The 17,684-nt window shown below is 41.0% G+C and overlaps 1 protein-coding gene and 1 long non-coding RNA gene across 6 annotated transcripts in view; one reads left to right on the top strand and one right to left on the bottom strand.

Moving 5' to 3' along the window:
- The window catches only part of DESI2 (desumoylating isopeptidase 2), a 46,623-nt gene that overhangs the window by 24,775 nt on the left and 4,164 nt on the right, over positions 1–17,684 (bottom strand). The window lies entirely within an intron of this gene.
- On the top strand, positions 14,341–16,240 carry LOC102151695. Its single transcript, XR_005362231.1, has 3 exons — positions 14,341–14,495; positions 15,121–15,472; positions 15,843–16,240. It is a non-coding gene; the product is annotated as an uncharacterized LOC102151695 (long non-coding RNA).

Here is a 17,684-nt window from a genome sequence, read left to right as displayed (position 1 = left end):
TGGGGAAAAAAGGGCATTTTAGGAAAGTTTTCCTCTGTTAGCAAAATGAAAACCAAGAAAATCATGAAGAAAAAAGTTTCCATTTCTCTGTTCTAACAAATGGTCCAACATAAACTTCACTATGAGTGAAAGAAAATATGCAGATTATGAATATGGGACTTTTGACAAAAGTCAACAGTTAAAAATATACTATTGACCTTTAAACATTTTCTAATAATACAAAACACGGTCCAATTGGTTCTTGAACTCTCATCCCCAATCAAAAACCTTTAAATATGTTACTTCTCAAATTACAGACTGCATTCCTAATTCCAGACAGCTGCCTTCAAAAACATGTAGAAAGCAGGCTATAAACAAATAACACATCAAAAACAGAAAAAAAAACAAAAAAACAAAAACCCAACTCTAAATAGATGTATTCTGGTCAGCTACCAGAATGAACATATGAACAGCAGCACATTGCTGCCAAAATTTTTAGAATTTACATTATGAAGTAGAGTCAATGTTTTTCTTTGCTGTGATTATTTTTTATTTTTTTTTCCTGAATGAATTCAGAAGAAAAGAGGGTAAAGCCTTCCAGGGAGAACTGGTCATAGAGAGAGATGCCCTCCAAATGTTTCTGCTCCCATTCGGGCTTCCTTGCTCTATTATTAGAGCACACGCCTGAAAGGCTCGATCTGGAAAAACTGGCCAAGCTGCTGGTTGAAGCCAGGCGTTAAATTCAAGGTCAGCATGCCTTGGCGAGTCCTTCAGTTTCAGAGTCCTGCCAAGGCTGTGCAGACAATGTGGATGGTGCCTATTTTAAGTGGGGATTCTATAAGATAACTGTAAACAAACAAAACCAAAAACTATGACAACTGAGCCTTTTACCGAATGACTTCAGATGTCAAACTTCCCTTATAGCAATTTAACAGTTTTCCTCTCGTGGTTCAAGAGGTTTCAAATTAATGGTGGTTTCTAGGTGCTTCTCCAATATGGTTTCCATCCTTTGTCTTTACTTTAAAAAAGTATTTACTACCGTCAACACATTTCACATGGTGTCTCTTGGAGTGAAAATCTCCCTACAAGGCTCAATAGAGCTTCTCAAACCTATGTGGAAATTCCTGCTTTTGTAGAACACCATAAAACACTGACATTCTTGAAAAGAAAAAAATATAAATACACCACATGAAATCCCAGCCAAGAACACACATGCATGAAAAACAAACAAACAAAACAAGCTGCTCAGTGAGATATGATTGGATGTTAGCAAGGCTTCCTGTGAATTTTTGCTGGATCCGCCTTCACTGCCTTTATTGACTAGTAGCAGATGCCAAAGTTTACAGTTAGTTACATACTTGGGAACAATGGATAATGCAGGTCAGTTTTGTGCCCAAGCCTTTCACATGACCTGGAAAAGATCCCTTCCATTCCCAGAGGTTGGTCTGAGTGCAGGAGTACGACTAGCATTCGGAGGACTAGTTTGAGAACCACTGCTCCCAGAGTTCTAGAGCATGACACCGGCCCCAGCTATCAGGGGCCACGCCATGTGAGAGAGGACACAGAGCCTCAGGGGTGGGTCCCCTACAGATGCTCAGATAACCGGGTTTACCGAGTGCTGAGAAATGGATTCCCGCAGCAGAGTGTGTGAGAAATCAGAGGTTTTCATTTGAAAGTTAATACACTGCCTGATACTTCTCAAGCCCTTTCTAACATACCAAAGGAAAAGAGTAAACCTGCCAGACGCTACCACAAAATAGTATCTCTCAGACCACGACACAACAGCAGAGTCACCACAACATCGCCACATCAATCACCTGCCTAAATCATCTAGATTGAGGATATTATTCTGTCCGCTTAATCTAAGGCTCTTTTTTTCCCTCCAGGTCTAATGGGAAAGCCCACAGACAGTATTCCTCCAACCAGGTAAGACCGCAAGGACGTGGCTTCTATCATATTCGACTTTCCTTCAGAGATGACCGCCCAGATGAGAAAAGGTTGATCCAAGCATGACAACCCACCTGAGTAGAAGCATCTGAACTACAGTGGAAAAGACAGCGGGCTGAGTGTCAGGAGACTGGAGTTCTTTGCCTTGGTTTCTTCCTCTACGTACAGATAACCTGTTTAAGGTACCTAATGGATCTCAAAAAGCGTCTGACTCCAATTCACAGTCTGGAGCCAGAATGCTTTGCTTCAGATTCTGGCTAAATTCATGATTTGCCAGCTTTCTGCCTGGGGAAAGATGCTCTCTTCTCTGTCCATTATTTATAAAATGGAGATAATAAACAGCATCCACCATAGGGGACTATTGTAAGAATTAAATGAATATGTATAAAAACTTAGGAGACTGCCTGACCCATGGTGAACCGTAGGAGTTGGCAGTAGCAGACAGAGACCTCTACTGACCATGTGATCCTTCTCTAATACTTTTGTTTTACGTATTGGGAAAGGCTTGTAGGCACTTGTAAATAAGCTGATTAGTTTTAGCTATCTGTTAATTCTCAGAACTTTCAAGAATCTTTGGGAGTTGATGTCAAATTATCAAGAGCAGTGACTCATTAAACCGAATGGCAAACAATGGCAGAATTAATTGGATTCTACTTTAAGACTCTCACAAGCAATTATTTATATTCTTGAGCAGCACAGATTTGCTAAAAGGTCTCTGTAAGAGTAAGGCAGTAGTTTCACAGGATGCTACTACCACACTTATGAAGGACCAGAGAAGAAGCTGAAGAGCTCGCTCTGGCAGGAGGACTTGAACACCTCACACTTCCTAAGCAAACAGATGAAGGCCAAGGAAGGGCCCCCTAACCTACGCTTACTTCTTCTGATGCCCACCTTTGTGGCTCCAGCTTACAAGCTTTTCAAAGCATTTTCAATATAAATATAATAAAAGGTAAAAGGAAACACTTCATAGAAAAATTATCTTAAAACATGTGGGAAGGCAACAAATACATTAAATAACTACAATTACTTCTGAGCTCGATCTTGCCTTAATACAAAAAACTGGCCTCAGTATTTTCCATCTGTTATTTTAAAGCACTATTTACAGAAGTGACTTCACTGTGGCATTTTATAGTCATATATTAAAATGTTACATTCTTCTTCTGATAGGGAACTTTCATTCAGCTTCATTTCAGTCAGTAATTTGCCTTATCAACTTAATAAAAATTTTATGTTTCCTGTTTGAAAGCAGCAATGACAATAAATGCAATTGCCCTAGTCTGGAACTTAAAATATTTGCTATAACCACTTAAGCCCTGGGCCTGACTTCCTTAAAAGTTTCCCCAAAAAAACCTAGAACCAGTGTTCATAAAGATTAAAGCATGTATTCTACTTACCTCCCATAAAAAGGTGCTTAAAAAAAAGAGAAGGCATTTCAATTACTGAGTTAAACATGAAAAATAAACTGTGAGTGGTGGAGGCTGTAGGGTAATTTGTATAGTGCTGACTATGTGGAAAACTGTCCTCAGTATCCAGACTGTTGAACTAGCTCAGGAGACCTTCTTGGTACTACTGGGTTGAGTCCCAGATAATCTCACAGCAAATGCTATTTAATAGTAAACTGTATTAAAATGCTATCTGTAGAGCCTCAGCATCGGGCTAAGCGTAAAGCAGAGTCGATAAAAACTCACTGAATGAGCTGAGATAGCCTAGTATCTTTTCCAGATGAAACCATAAGCATCCGGGGCTATCTGTTAATTTGTGTTATGTTGTAAGAAAGATGGCACCACATATAGATCTTATTCCATTACTATTTCTAAGAAAACGTACAATCTTTTCATTGCCAGAGAATATTATCTAAAATAAGCACATCACTCACTTTCTAGGTCTTAGGGGAAAAAAAACTTTATATAACAAAAACATTTTCATTACACCATTATCTATAAATTGTTGATAACGTTGGGTAGTAAGCCTTGATCTCAGGAAGTAATTTCTCCTGATTACAAAAGATTTGCCACTATCTTTTTAGTTAATAGTATTCAAGTTCTGTAAATGTTCTCTCAAGTTTATTCTCCTTTTGAGGCAATGTAACCAAGCGTACACACTAAAGCTAGGGCAGGGCACTATACTACAGTTAGGGTAGTGGTACTGCTAGTTCCCTGGGACAGTCCCAGTTTACATTTGTCTCACACAACTGTTCTGCCTGCACCCTCTTCTATTCTCAAGTTCCAGTTTTGATGATGAATTTTAAAGTTAGCCCAAGGCTGATCTAAGGACTGTGCTTTAGACACTTAAGAGCTCCTGGACTCTCGAGTGTGAGTACATAAAACTACACATTTACAGGATAACTTAAAACCAAGGAAAACACTATGGATTTCATATGAAGCTAGTATTCTCTTCCAATTTTCAAAAACAAATTATTGTGCTTCTCAAAGGACCTAGTTTTAGGACCCACCACAAGCCAGGCACAGGATCACTGTGGACTGTTAAGATATTTAAAGGAGAAATAGATTTTTAAAAGTCAAATCACCGATGAACCAAATGCCCCTTGAATATTTTTAAGACTAAACTATTTTATAGAAACTACAGTTTGGCTCTGCTAGTGATTAGAAATTGATGGGCTGGGTACTTGATCCTGATCCCACAGCTGACCAGAAAACCGAGTTCTCAGCAAATCTTCCTTATCTGGTGCTTGCTTTGGTTGTGCCTATGGCTGGTGTCAGATATTTTAGTAAAATCTTAAAACGTCTTGTATGGCCCCCATGTACTTGACTATGCCCCTGGATTACGCTCTAAACTGAACGAGGCCTGAGACTGAGCCTTCTTGAATTCTGGATCTCCATGCTGCCTAGGGCCTTGTATTATACTAGCAGACCACTCAAATGCTTGATGAATTGGAATGAAGCAAGGAGTCTGTAATGCCTTTTCCTTTATCTTGTTTTTAATTGTGGCCTATGGAAAAGAGCATCTCCATTCTTTTACTCACTCAAACAATATTTATTGAATGCCTACTATGTGCCAAGCGGTAGCAACGTAGAAGCAAACATGATGAAATTCTTTTTCTCATGAAGCTTGCATTCTTGAGAGGTATCTTGTAAACTGTAGGCTGCAACCCATTAGAGGACCCCAAAATCATTTCAGAGGGTTGCAGCAGCATTATTTTAAATGAATGAAATATAATGAAATAGAAGTTATCGGAGGACATGACCCAGAGCAAGGTGTTTCCCGAATATTTGGTTTCTGTTACATGTGTGTATAATGGTATGATGTAAAATGTATTTCTTGGTCCAGGATAAATTGAGAACCACTGTTCTAGGAAAGTCCTCTAAATTGCACCTCAGTTTAAATCTTTTTTTTTTTTAATTTTCTTTTTATTTATTTATGATAGTCACACACACAGAGAGAGAGAGAGAGAGAGAGAGAGGCAGAGACACAGGCAGAGGGAGAAGCAGGCTCCATGCACCGGGAGCCCGACGTGGGACTCGATCCCGGGTCTCCAGGATCGCGCCCTGGGCCAAAGGCAGGCGCCAAACCGCTGCGCCACCCAGGGATCCTCAGTTTAAATCTTATATAAAATGGTTACTTACAGCAAAACTATAAATAAAGCAAGTTAGACAACTTTGATTCAATAAAGTATGTGTCAGGAACTGCTAGGCGCTGGGGACACGAGGATGATTAACTCACAGACTGTGTCCATAAGGAACTCATTAAGAATGTAAACAATCAATCACAATGTAGTGTTTAAACAGAAATATGTGCAGATACAGTAAATGAAAAGCTCATTTTTTGAATGTTACTCTACAACGTACTTCCACTTACTCTTGTCTTTCACAGTGACAACAGTACGTGTAAAATATGTAAATCACTTTAGGGATGTTCTGGCAAGTAATTTGCCCATGGTCACAAGACAAGCGGCTGAACTGCCAGCAGAGCCCAGGTTTCATAGCCCCCACTATGGTTTTCTGTCACACAGCTCCACCTCCAGTAGATAGCCTTAGCTGGAGGCTTGCTTTTTTTTTTACATGCTCTTGAAGCAACCTGAATGACTTCAGAGTAAGATGGAGATCATGACTATTAATTCATCATTTTTCCTGAAGTGTGACGTTATGGTGATCGCTCGTGCACCACTACAGGTAAACAGAAATAGTCATCACCCAGTCTTTGCCTAAATTCCATACCATGTGCCCACCTGGTCACTAATTTAGCAATGTGGAGACCTCCTATTCTGGTAACTAATCTTCACATTTGAAAAGAGACAGGAAATCTAGGAGATACAGTCCTTTTGGAAACGAGAATTACAACTATACTCCCAGCAGATAATTCTTTTTATACTGTTTGGTAGCAAATGAGAGTACACGCAACAGATTACATTGAGAGCTGCTATTGTTTCCAACTAATGTGCAAAATTCTTTATCTGGTGGTTCCTTTAACTTATCGCTGGACAATGAGCTAGAAATTATAACCATGGTATGGTATACAGACCAGTCTCAGGCCAAGTTCCCCCCCCCCCCCCCACGATTTCCATAAATGTTTCAAGACTGAGAAATTAGTTCCATTAAGTTTGTCTGGTTGAAAGGCTAAAGACCAGCTGTCAACACCAACACACAAGGGGCGGGGGGGGGGGGGGGGGGGGGGGGGACAAAAGGCTGATATAATTAACGCCAGTGTTATGCATATACTACGGTAGAGATCTTACAGCAAATGTCAAACATACAACAGCCTGCTTTTAATGCCTTGTTTGGGCGGCACTTTGTTCTCTACAGTAGAACTCTCCCTTAGATACAGTGAGGAAACTCCACAGATTCAGTTACTAGGTGTTGTAACTGCAAAGGATACAGATGGGGAGCCCATTCAGCTTCTATAATCCTGCGAACAACAACACTGGCACATAGCTAACACTTTCTAGGGCTTATCATGTGTCGGGTCCCATTCTATGCATTTCACATAAATTGTCTCAAGATTCTTATAACCCCATGAACTGGATACACTATGCTTTCCATTTTAGCAGGGAACTCTGTTTAGCAAGCCACTTTCCCAGGTCACATAGTTAAAAAGCAGGAGGTGGGGTGCAAATCCATGTAGTCTGATTCCAGACTATACATAGAGACAAAGAACTGCATACCCTACTTTTTATAACAGATTCCAGATGGCAGGCCTGACCAGGGAGGAGGTCGTGTCCAGCTTCTGGCTGACTCTCCTGTCACATTGGACACTCTTGTTCTGAACCTGTGCAGGTGTTTGTGGCTCTAACATGCCACCTTACAGGCTGGGGGGGTCCGTGAGGACAGCAGAGAAGCTGGCCCCTTGAGGCGAGCAGCAGCCTTGAACAGGAGGGAGGACACAGTGGAGAAAGGGACTGTTTCAGCATGACAAGCCCTAGGGAACTTCAAGTGAGCCTAACAAACTTTTAAAAAGTAATTAAAGGGATGCCTGGGTGGCTCAGTGGTAGAGCATCTGCCTTTGGCTCAGGTTGTGATCCTGGGTCCCGGGATTGAGTTTTGCATGGCTCCCCGCAGGGAGCCTGCTTCTCCCTCTTCCTCTCTGTGTCTCTCATGAATAAATAAAATCTTAAAAGTTCTGGGAATAAAGGGTATGACCCTGTCTCTGCCCTCAAGCTCACTGCAGAGTGAGGAACTTAGATATGTTGCTGAATTACTGCTGGATACCCAGATAAAACAACCACTGGAATGAATGAATGGGCCTCAAATACCACAGTTCTTGCTTCCTTCCTTGTTAGTCTTTTGAAACGAACACATTTCTAAAGAAAGTTGATTAAAAAGACACAGACTTCTGGTTTGAGAGCGTGGTGCATTATGGTGGATGGCCAGTGAAGATAGTATCTAAAGAACTCTATTTAATTGTCCTCAGTTTGAAAGGATGAGGATGGGAAAATATCACAGTATATTCATATACCAACTGGGACGACAGCAGAAGGGGAAAGCCTGACTAGGCAGAGGAGAGCGGTGAGAAGTCCTTGTGCTGGACTGTGGAGCTCCAGCAGAGTGGAAGGTCTGACCTCAGCTACGGCCACAGGTGACTTCCAGTCCAGGTACAGGAGGCAGGGTGGACCACACCACTGCTCTTTTTTCTTTTTCCAAAGTGAAATAAGCAGTGAGGTCATCAGCGGAGAGTGGGAAATACTGTCCTTGTCTTGGAGAATGGGAAAGTCAGTTGACCAGAGAAATGAGGAAGCACTGCCAGACAACACGTAGGGCCCCCTGGGGGTCTGTGGTCAGGATTTTAATGTGAGATCACAGTCATGATGGTTGTGGGCTTTTCTCTAGTGGCACTCGGCTACTGAATGTAGGTGGAGCGTTCAATCTAACTAGGGTTGTAGGACAAGTACGCCAGAGGGAATGACTACAATGGTAGACTACAGAATGGAACTCAGAGGGTGTAGTAGGGGGAGGGATTATTTTAAGGCACAGGCTCACAGGACTGTGGGGGTGGCAAGCTTAACGTTTGCAGTAACGTTTGCAGGGCAAGCCGGTGGGCTGGAGACCCAGGAGAAGTTGATGTGGCAGCTCCTCTGGAAGCTGAATCCCTTCCTCCTTAGGGAACCCCAGTATTTCCTCTTAAGGCCTTCAACTGATGGGAAGAGGCCCACCCACATTTTGGAGGATAATCTGCTTTACTCAAAGTCTACTGACTTAAGAGACTTTTAACCAGAGAACAAACTGAGGGTTGCTGGAGGGGAGGTGGGGGATGGGCTAATAAACAGGGCGATAGGGATTAAGGAGGCCATTTGTGGTGATGAGCACTGGGTTTTATATGTAAGGAAGGGAGGAAGCACTAAATTCCAGTCTTGAAATCAACATTACACTACATGTTAATTAGAATTTAAATAAAAATTTAAAAAAAAAAGGTTAATCACATCTGAAAAATGCCTTCACAGCAACATCTAATGTTTGACTAAAACCTGGGTACTAGCTTGGCCTAATCAAGTCGACACATAAAATTAACCATCACAGAAATAGTCACAGATGTAGGGGAAACTTTTTTTTTGCCATTGCCCATTCATGAGTTCCAGAAAGCACAGAGTGGAAGTTAGTTTGGGGTGGAGTGGGGGTGAGATTAGGACAGATTAATAGAGAAACAGCACTTTCCAGGGATGGGAGGAGGAGAAATATAATGTGGTGGCTAAGGGCACAGACTTTAGCATCAGAGCTCATGGTTCAAGACTGCTCTATCACTTTTGGCGTGATTCTGAGCAGATTTTTCAGCTAAGCTTGTGTTATCTTCAAAAGGGATAATACGAGGCAAGGGCTTGCATGTCACAACCATTCAAAAAAGTTATTCTTATATTATGGGGAGACTTGATATTCTACGTCTGTCAATTCTCCCCCTAAATTATTCATAAATTTAATGTCATTGCACTTAAAATTTCAGTGAGTTTTTTTGACGAACTGATTCTAAATTTTATTTGAAAAATTAATGTGTGAGAAACATAAAATTCCATTAGAGTAAGAAACACTTCCATCATCAGTATCAAAACATGCTGGGATGTTGCAATTAATAGTAATGGTATTGGCGCAAGAAGAGGCAGCTAAATACATACCTAGCCTAGAACGTAAGACTTCTAGATCCATGATAAGTTAGTATAGGATGAATGTGGCATGTGCCTCCAATTAGCACGGGGAACCATGGATCATTCCATCAAATACTGTTGGGATAACTGGCTTTCCATTTGGGAATAAACGGAGATTATTTCTATAATTTCAAGCCAGGGAAAGCCTTTCCAGGCCTGATAGAAACTGGAAAGGTCTAAAACTGTTATTTTAGAAATTAAAAATTTCTGTAAGGCAAAAGACACCAACAACATAACAAACTTAAGGGGACTTAATTTATTTATGGTCATTTCATGATTTTTATATTTGGTCCTACTTATCTTCATTCCACATTTTTCTTTTTCTCTCTTACATGGTATGAACTGTTTTCTCTGCTGTTTCCCCTTTAGATCCAACTTTAGACCAACATGACAAAAACTTTACACATACCAACCCAAACCAACTGCATCTCCTGACTTACTTCCTCCCTCTCACCCAAGATTTGGTCAATATAATCTGAGACTTAATCTTTTTTTTTTTCCTAAAGATTTTATTTATTTATTCATGAGAGACACACAGAGAGAGACAGAGACACAGGCAGAGGGAGAAGCAGGCTCCATGCAGGGAGCCCAATGAGAGACTTGATCCTGGGATTCCAGAATCACACCTTGAGCCAAAGGCAGGTGCTAAACCGCTGAGCCACCCAGGGATCCCCTGAGACTTAATCTCAACATCATGTTCATCCTCTTTGAGTTATTCTGGACACTGGCATTGGAACCATATACATAATAGGAGGCAGCTTTGTTAAATGAGAATTGGACCTCATGGCTTTTTCTTTTACATTGTCATCACCCCATTGTTAAGGTCTGAGTCATTTCCTAGCTCCCCAAAGGTGCCTGATACTACCTAGGTCCTTTTGCATGAGTGACAACTTGAGAAGCCATAGCATTCACACAGAAATGTTTTCCCTTTCAATACTCTGTAGATAATGCTCCATATTATTTAGGCTTTGGTGTCATAGTAAAAGAAGTCTGAAGTTAGCTTTACTTTGTCCCTTCCAGTAACTTTTTTGCCTGTATTTGTAGGACGTTTTACTTTATCCTTAACATTTAAAAGTTAAACCAGGCTTACTGTTCCCCTTTTTAAAATACTTTTTTAAAATTTAGGGCACCTGGGTGGCTCAGTCGGTTGGGTCACGCACGATTCAAGGATTCCTGGATCGGGCCCCTAATCAGGCTCCCTGCTCAGTGGGGAGTGTGTTTCCCCCTTTCCCTCTGGCTCATGCTCCCCCATCCCTGCCCTGCCCCTGGCAAATAAATAGATAAAATCTTTAAAAAAATTTTCTTAAATTCAATTATGTTAACATATAGTGTATTATTAGCTTCAGGGGTAGAAATTTAGTGATTTATCAGTTGCATATAACACCCAGTGCTCATCCCATCAAATGCCCTCCTTAATGCCCATCACCCAGTAACTCTACCCCTCACCCCCTCTCCTCTCTAGCAATCCTTGGTTTCCCATAGTTAAGGGTCCCTTATGGTCTGTCTCCCTCTCTATTTTCTCTTCCCTTCCCCTATGTTCATCTGTTTTGTTTCTTAGGTTCCATAAATGTTCCTAACTTTTAACAAATTCTGCCTAGCACTTAATCATTTTGGAGATTGATGTTGTTGACCTTACTACTCAAAGAGTTCTCAGAGATTTTCTAAATCTTGTTGTTTTCTCCTTAGTTTTCAATCTCCTGTTGTAGTTTTCAATTAGGCAATGTTGCTCTTCAGCTTTGTGGAAACTATCCTAATCTCAGACGGTTCTTTCTTTGGTATTGCCTGCTCCATTTTCAGTGATCCTCATGAACCTCTCTGAGAACATCAATCAGAAATTCCCCTAAAAATCTCTGTTTCTTGCTATACATTTACTTAGGAGGCATGTGGCCTGATTTATCCTTGTACTTGCATACCCTCTGCCTGGGACATTCTCTCCTACAAAACCACATTGGTGTACCCCGTCCCCTTTCAGGAACACCTTCCTGGTGAGGGCCTTCTTGACCACCCTATTCCAAACTGTAGTAGAAACTGCCATCCTGACCTACACTCTCCCCTGTTTTGTTTTCCTGTTTAGCCCTACTGCCCACTTAATATACCATGTTATTTTTTACTCCTGTCTGGTATTTTTGCTACATGCATCTTGGCCATAGATATCTTTTGCCACAAACATTTCTGCTGCATAACCAGTTAGCTGTAAGAAAACTGTGCCATAAAAGAGAAAATAACTGGATGACAGTCTGGCTTCATTTCTCCATGGACTAATCAACTGCCCTTGGCAGGGTTAATGTACCAAAGCTAGCTGTCAGTTATTTCTCCATTAACAAAGCTCCTATTTGAATGTTATATAAATCTTAGTTAGCGATCTCTACACTGACACGTAGACACAGAGGTCTTAAAATAGTGGATGGTAACAACTATATATATCAACTTGATAAAAAATACGGTGATGGAACCTACTAGAAGTGTGAAATAAGAGCGTAAAGCCAGATTGCATACTCTACTGTGCTAGAACATGAGAACATAGCAGTTACAGTGATAACAAAGCTCAGTCATAAATGCGTTACAGCGTTAGCACTTCTTTCATGCTTCCCATAGAACTTTGGAATGTCTGTTAATGAACACGTGACAATATGCCAAGAAAAAAACAGCAGCGTAGGAGGCTTGCGGGATGCAATGCAAAGCTCAGTTACAAATTATGCATCCTGGTATTTGGAAACTGATACCTCTCTTAATAAGGAAAAACTTTGGTGAAAGAAGCAAAACTGTGATGCTAAATGACATGAATCAATAGGCAAAAAAAAAAGTATACTACTACAAATAAAGACTTGGAAGATGAATGCCTGGTGCAATCCACAAAATCAAATCGGTTGTTTGCACAATATACACTTTTTAAGAGCATTCAAATATGTTGCATTTCGCAATAAAGTCTTCTGATTTTGTTATTCATTTTCCACAATTCATTATGTACTTTTAAATGAAAGGCCCTTTTTAATTTTTGTTGTGATTTTTTTTTTATAGCAAGTTGCCTTACAGTCAATTACTTATGCAGCAAAAATGTCTGTGGCAAAGATGTTTATGGCAAAACAACCTAGAATCATATTTTATCTACTTCTTAAGGTTATTCTGTTAATAGATGGGTCGGATACACAGGCTTAGAATTAACCTATTTAACTATTTGCATTTTTTGGATAAAAATTTCAAAAAGCAACAACAACAACAAAAACCCCATTTTCATCATTGGGGGAAAAAGAATATGAAAATAGGAAAGATGCCAATTCTTCCCAAGTTATTTTATTACCTTTTAAAAAGATTTTAGCAGGCAGAGGGAGAGGCAGAAGCAGGCTCCTCACTGAGCAGAAAGCCCTGTATGGGGCTGATCATGACCTGAGCTGAAGGCAGAAGCCCAACCAACTGAACCACCCAGGCGCCTCCCCAAGTTACTTTAAACTGCAATAAAACTGGTGCAATTCCAATTAAAACAACAATTTACCGACTACTTAGTATATACATCCAAGAGAACTGGAAGCTGGGACTTGAACAGATATTTGTAGACCTATGCTCACAGTAGCATTATTCCTAATCCTCAAAAGGTGGGAGTAACCCAGATGTCCACGGACACGTGAATGGATAAACAAAATGTCGTGTGTATACACACCCACCCACCCCCACACACAGCGACACATTATTCAGCCTTAAAAAGGGGAATTCTGACAACATGGATAAACCTTGAGGATACTATGCAAAGTGAAATAAGTCAGTCATAAAGAGACAAGTACTACAGGATTTCACTTCTACCTTGGAGGTATCTAACCAAATTCATAGAAAGTAGAATGGCAATAACTAGGGGGCAGAGGGGCAGGGGAGTTTAATGAATACAGTTTTTACCTTTGCTAGATGAAAAAGTCCTGGAGACTGGCTGCACAACACTGGGAATGAAAATACACTATTGGACTGTATAGCCATAAGCAGTTAAGACAGTAACTTTTAATAAGGGAAGGGAGAAGAAATGTGTGGGAAATATCAGAAAGGGAGACAGAACATAAAGACTGCTAACTCTGGGAAACGAACTAGGGGTGGTAGAAGGGGAGGAGGGCGGGGGGTGGGAGTGAATGGGTGACGGGCACTGGGTGTTATTCTGTATGTTAGTAAATTGAACACCAATAAAAAAATAAATTAAAAAAAAAAAAAGACAGTAACTTTTATGTGTATTTGAACACAATTAAAAAAAAAACAAGGGATCCCTGGGTGGCGCAGCGATTTAGCGCCTGCCTTTGGCCCTGGAAACCTGGGATCGAGTCCCACATCGGGCTCCCGGTGCATGGAGCCTGCTTCTCCCTCTGCCTATGTCTCTGCCTCTCTCTCTCTCTGTGACTATCATAAATAAATAAAAATTAAACAACAACAACAACAAAAAAAAAACCAAAGTGAGAAACCATGTATGGAATCTTTCAGAGAGCCTAAATAAGGAAGTGAGTAATAGCCAAAAAAAACTTGGGAAAAAGAATGAAAGGAAACAGGCCTAGCCATATACTAAGATACGTCATGAAATTATAATAATTAATATAGTGAGTAATGAGACTCCCCAATGCTGTATGGGCCAGCATTTAGTATTATGACAAGGATGACATCATAATTTAGTGAGCAAAGACTTTTATTTCAAATAATGTGGGGGTCAATTAGTTTTTAAGTTATTGTTTTGGGGGGTGATCACAGTCATATGGCTAAATCCATTTCAGATTAACTGAAACTTAAAGCTATTTTCATGTATCTCATTTCCCTTGATTATTTTTCTGCCTTTTTTATAGTTTACAATTATTTATTTTGGCAGTCTCCCCTTTACATTCTATTAACCAACTGGGTGACACGTGCACAATGCTGCCACTTTGGAATTTCAGTAATCTTGTAGAAAATCGGTCAACAAACAGAAGTAAAGTATATATCCTGTTTTAAGAAAAAAATCTATTTAATGGAGTCACCTAAAATAGTAAGCTCTCATTGATATCTAGCAGTATTTAATTTACAAGTTTTATTAAATTTGATTTCATTAACTTTATAAAAAATGTGACTTTGGGGCTGATACACAATATATCACTGCAGTCTGAAGGGCCCGTAGTCACCAACATGCTTGCACTTTTAACACCTGAGTATGAGCCACTCAGGCAAAAGGTTTCCACACAGTATTTTTTTTTTAAGTTTTATTTACTTATTAAGTAATCTCTACACCCCATGTGGGGCCTGAACTCATGACCCTGAGATCAAATAGTTAGTTGTGTGCTCCCCGGCTGAAAGAGCCAGGCTCCCCTCCATGCTTTATTTTTTGAATACTTTAAATTGTCCACTTTAAGTTACTGAATACATATTTATTCCATGCCAAGTCAAGGGACTCTAAAAGGTATTTCTGGGTTTACAAAATACCTTTCATAGATAGTGTGATAGAAAAAATGATTCCATCAGGTGTCTACACCCTAGTTTCCAGAACTTGTGAATCAGTCACTGAATCATGGCAAAAGGGTCTCTGCTGATGTAATTTAAGATAGAGACAATCTGAGATAGGGAGATTACCCTGGCATATCCTCATGTGTCCCCTTTAATTATATGAACTATAAAAGCAGACAGTGCTCTCTGGATGGAGGTAGAAGAGATGCAGCAGAAGGCAAGGTCAGAGACATCTGAGGTGGGAGGAGGACTCTAGGCACTGCGGCTCGTTTGAAGACCAAGGATGCGAATAAGGACTGCAAGAGGCTTTTATTAAGCAGCTGAGACGGGGCTTCCGGCTGACAGCCAGCAAGGAATGGGACCGCAGCCCTACCACTACAAGCGACTGAATTCTGGTAACAATCTGGATGAGCCTGGTGCCAGGTGTGCCCCAGAGCCTAGGCTGATTGACACCCTGATTTCACCCTTGTGAGACCGGAGCAGAGGAGCTGGCCCGGCCCACCCCAACTTGCGACCTCTAGAGTGGTGAGATACTAAATCTGCATGGTTTTAAACTGCTTAGTTTTTGGCATTTTGTTATCACAGCAATAGGAAACAAATACAGAGATTGAATTCTTTTATCAACGGAAAAAAAAAGAGAAAGATTCTGTTACAGGTGATATAGGAGGGTAGGCTTATGACTGCCCCCCCCCCCTTTTTTTTTTCCAGTTAGACTCATGGACTTAACTGATTCTATGTCAAGTAGTGACGCAGTGCTGGCCTAAGTAGCAAACTTGGTACAAGGAAATTAACACTAGTTCCCATTAGCTGGTTAATCTACGTTATGATTCTGGCAATGTTTTCAGAAAGATTATCCTCCAAGGAGTGACAACTTGTTCTTGGTTTGTCCTCATAGTTGTGAAATGACTGTCACAGCATCAAACACAGTGTCCTCATCCAGCAGCATGTGAAGGAAGACAAAGGTGAGCACGGCCTCTCAAGGAGTGATGTAGATCCAACCTCACAAAATAAACAGATTAAGAACATTTCCTCGGTTTAGTCCCATAGTGTTTGAACAAATAAAAAAAATGGTGTCAAAGAATATTTGATATTTTTTCCTGTCACCTTCCCATGATCTTTGATCATCCTGTTACAATAACCAAAGCAAAAGCCCAGTAATACACTAAGTAAAAGTAGGAGAATAAATACAGAAACAGATATCGGGCACAAAGAGGAGGGACATCCGAAGACCTTTGTATGCTATTTTCGAGTACTGGCACCATTCCTAATAAAACTGCCTACCTTAAAATCCCATTCATTTGGTAAATATTTATAGAACATGTTCTCACGGCAGGTGCTGTTTTAGACACTACTATCAAGGAAACTGGTCTAGTGGGATGCCCGGAATCATAATACACACATTGTAAGGTACATAGAAAGTATAACTAGGGCACTAAAGTTCACTCAAGTCTGACGATGAGGATGGACTAAACTACAGGCAGGAGGAGGGAGCCGATCAATGGTGGGACAGGACATTCCACATAAGACTAGCATGGGTAAAGATACCGAGGCATGAGCTACCACAGCACAGCCTGTTTACGCAACTAAACAACTCCAGTGTGTGAACACAAAATGCGTGTGCTGGGGTGGGAAGCAGTGGGGGATCGGTAGGAGTTGGACCTCTGATAGGTAGGGGTCATATCACAAAGGTTATTAGCCTCTATCCCACAGGTGAACGATAAGAAGAGGAATGGCACAATTGTTCACATGTCAGACTACTTTGGTAACAGAAGAGGAAATGGATTAAAATGAAGTTAAGAGCAGAGACTGACAATCGGAAAAGGACAAACATTTTATGGTCTCATTCATTTGGGGAATATAAAAATTAGTGAAAGGGAATAAAGGGAAAGGAGAGAAAATGAGTGAAAATATCAGAGAGGGTGACAAAACATGAGAGACACCTAACTTTGGGAAATGAACAAGGAGTAGTAGAAGGGGAAGTGGGTGGGGGGTTGGGGTGACTGGGTGATGGGCACTGAGGGGGGCACTTGGTGGGATGAGCACTGGGAGTTATGCTATATGTTGGCAAACTGAACTCCAATTAAAAAAAAAAAAAAAAAGCAGAGACTGAAACCAGAAGAAGGCTACTATATTACACAGAGATAATGAGGACCTGAACTTGAGAAGCAACAGTGGAAATGAGCATAAGGTACCCAACGTAAAGAATGCTCAGAAGGTAAAATACGTGACATGCACCACAGGTCCCAGCTAACTGCCATCTTCAGCTCCCTGCCCTGACTTCCTTGCCAGAGCTCGCCACGCAGGCCAGAAAAGCCAGCCAGCACCTGCACGCCTCCCCCCCCCCCTCCCCCCCCAGTCACAGGTGAATCCATTCCCGACAATTCCTTGGGAGAGGAGGGTGGCCCTGGGAAAGCCTCTTCTATGAAAAGGAGAGGTGCGTATAGAAAAAGGTCCTATTCAGTTCGGTCTTCCTTCCCCTCCTGCTGGATGAAGATCCTGTGTCTGGTGCCGGGACGGTTGTTTTACAACTCTGAGGGGACAGACCAGAACAAAAGCCAACATGGTGGGGACAGCGAGTGGCCAGATAGAAAGTCTCGGTTCCCAAAGCCCCAGCTGAGCTGCTGAACTAACCCAGGGATTGTTTATCTCTGGACTCAAGTATCCTTCCAGCTGAAGTTACTGAGTGACAAGTTATTACTTTCAAAATCAACCCAACTACAAGAGATAGGGCCTGGTG

The sequence above is a fragment of the Canis lupus genome, chromosome 7 (assembly GCF_011100685.1).
Source record: "Canis lupus familiaris isolate Mischka breed German Shepherd chromosome 7, alternate assembly UU_Cfam_GSD_1.0, whole genome shotgun sequence".
In the NCBI taxonomy this organism is placed as follows: Eukaryota; Metazoa; Chordata; class Mammalia; order Carnivora; family Canidae; genus Canis; species Canis lupus.
Note: the sequence above shows the minus strand (reverse complement) of the source record. Positions and strands in the feature narration are given on the sequence as shown.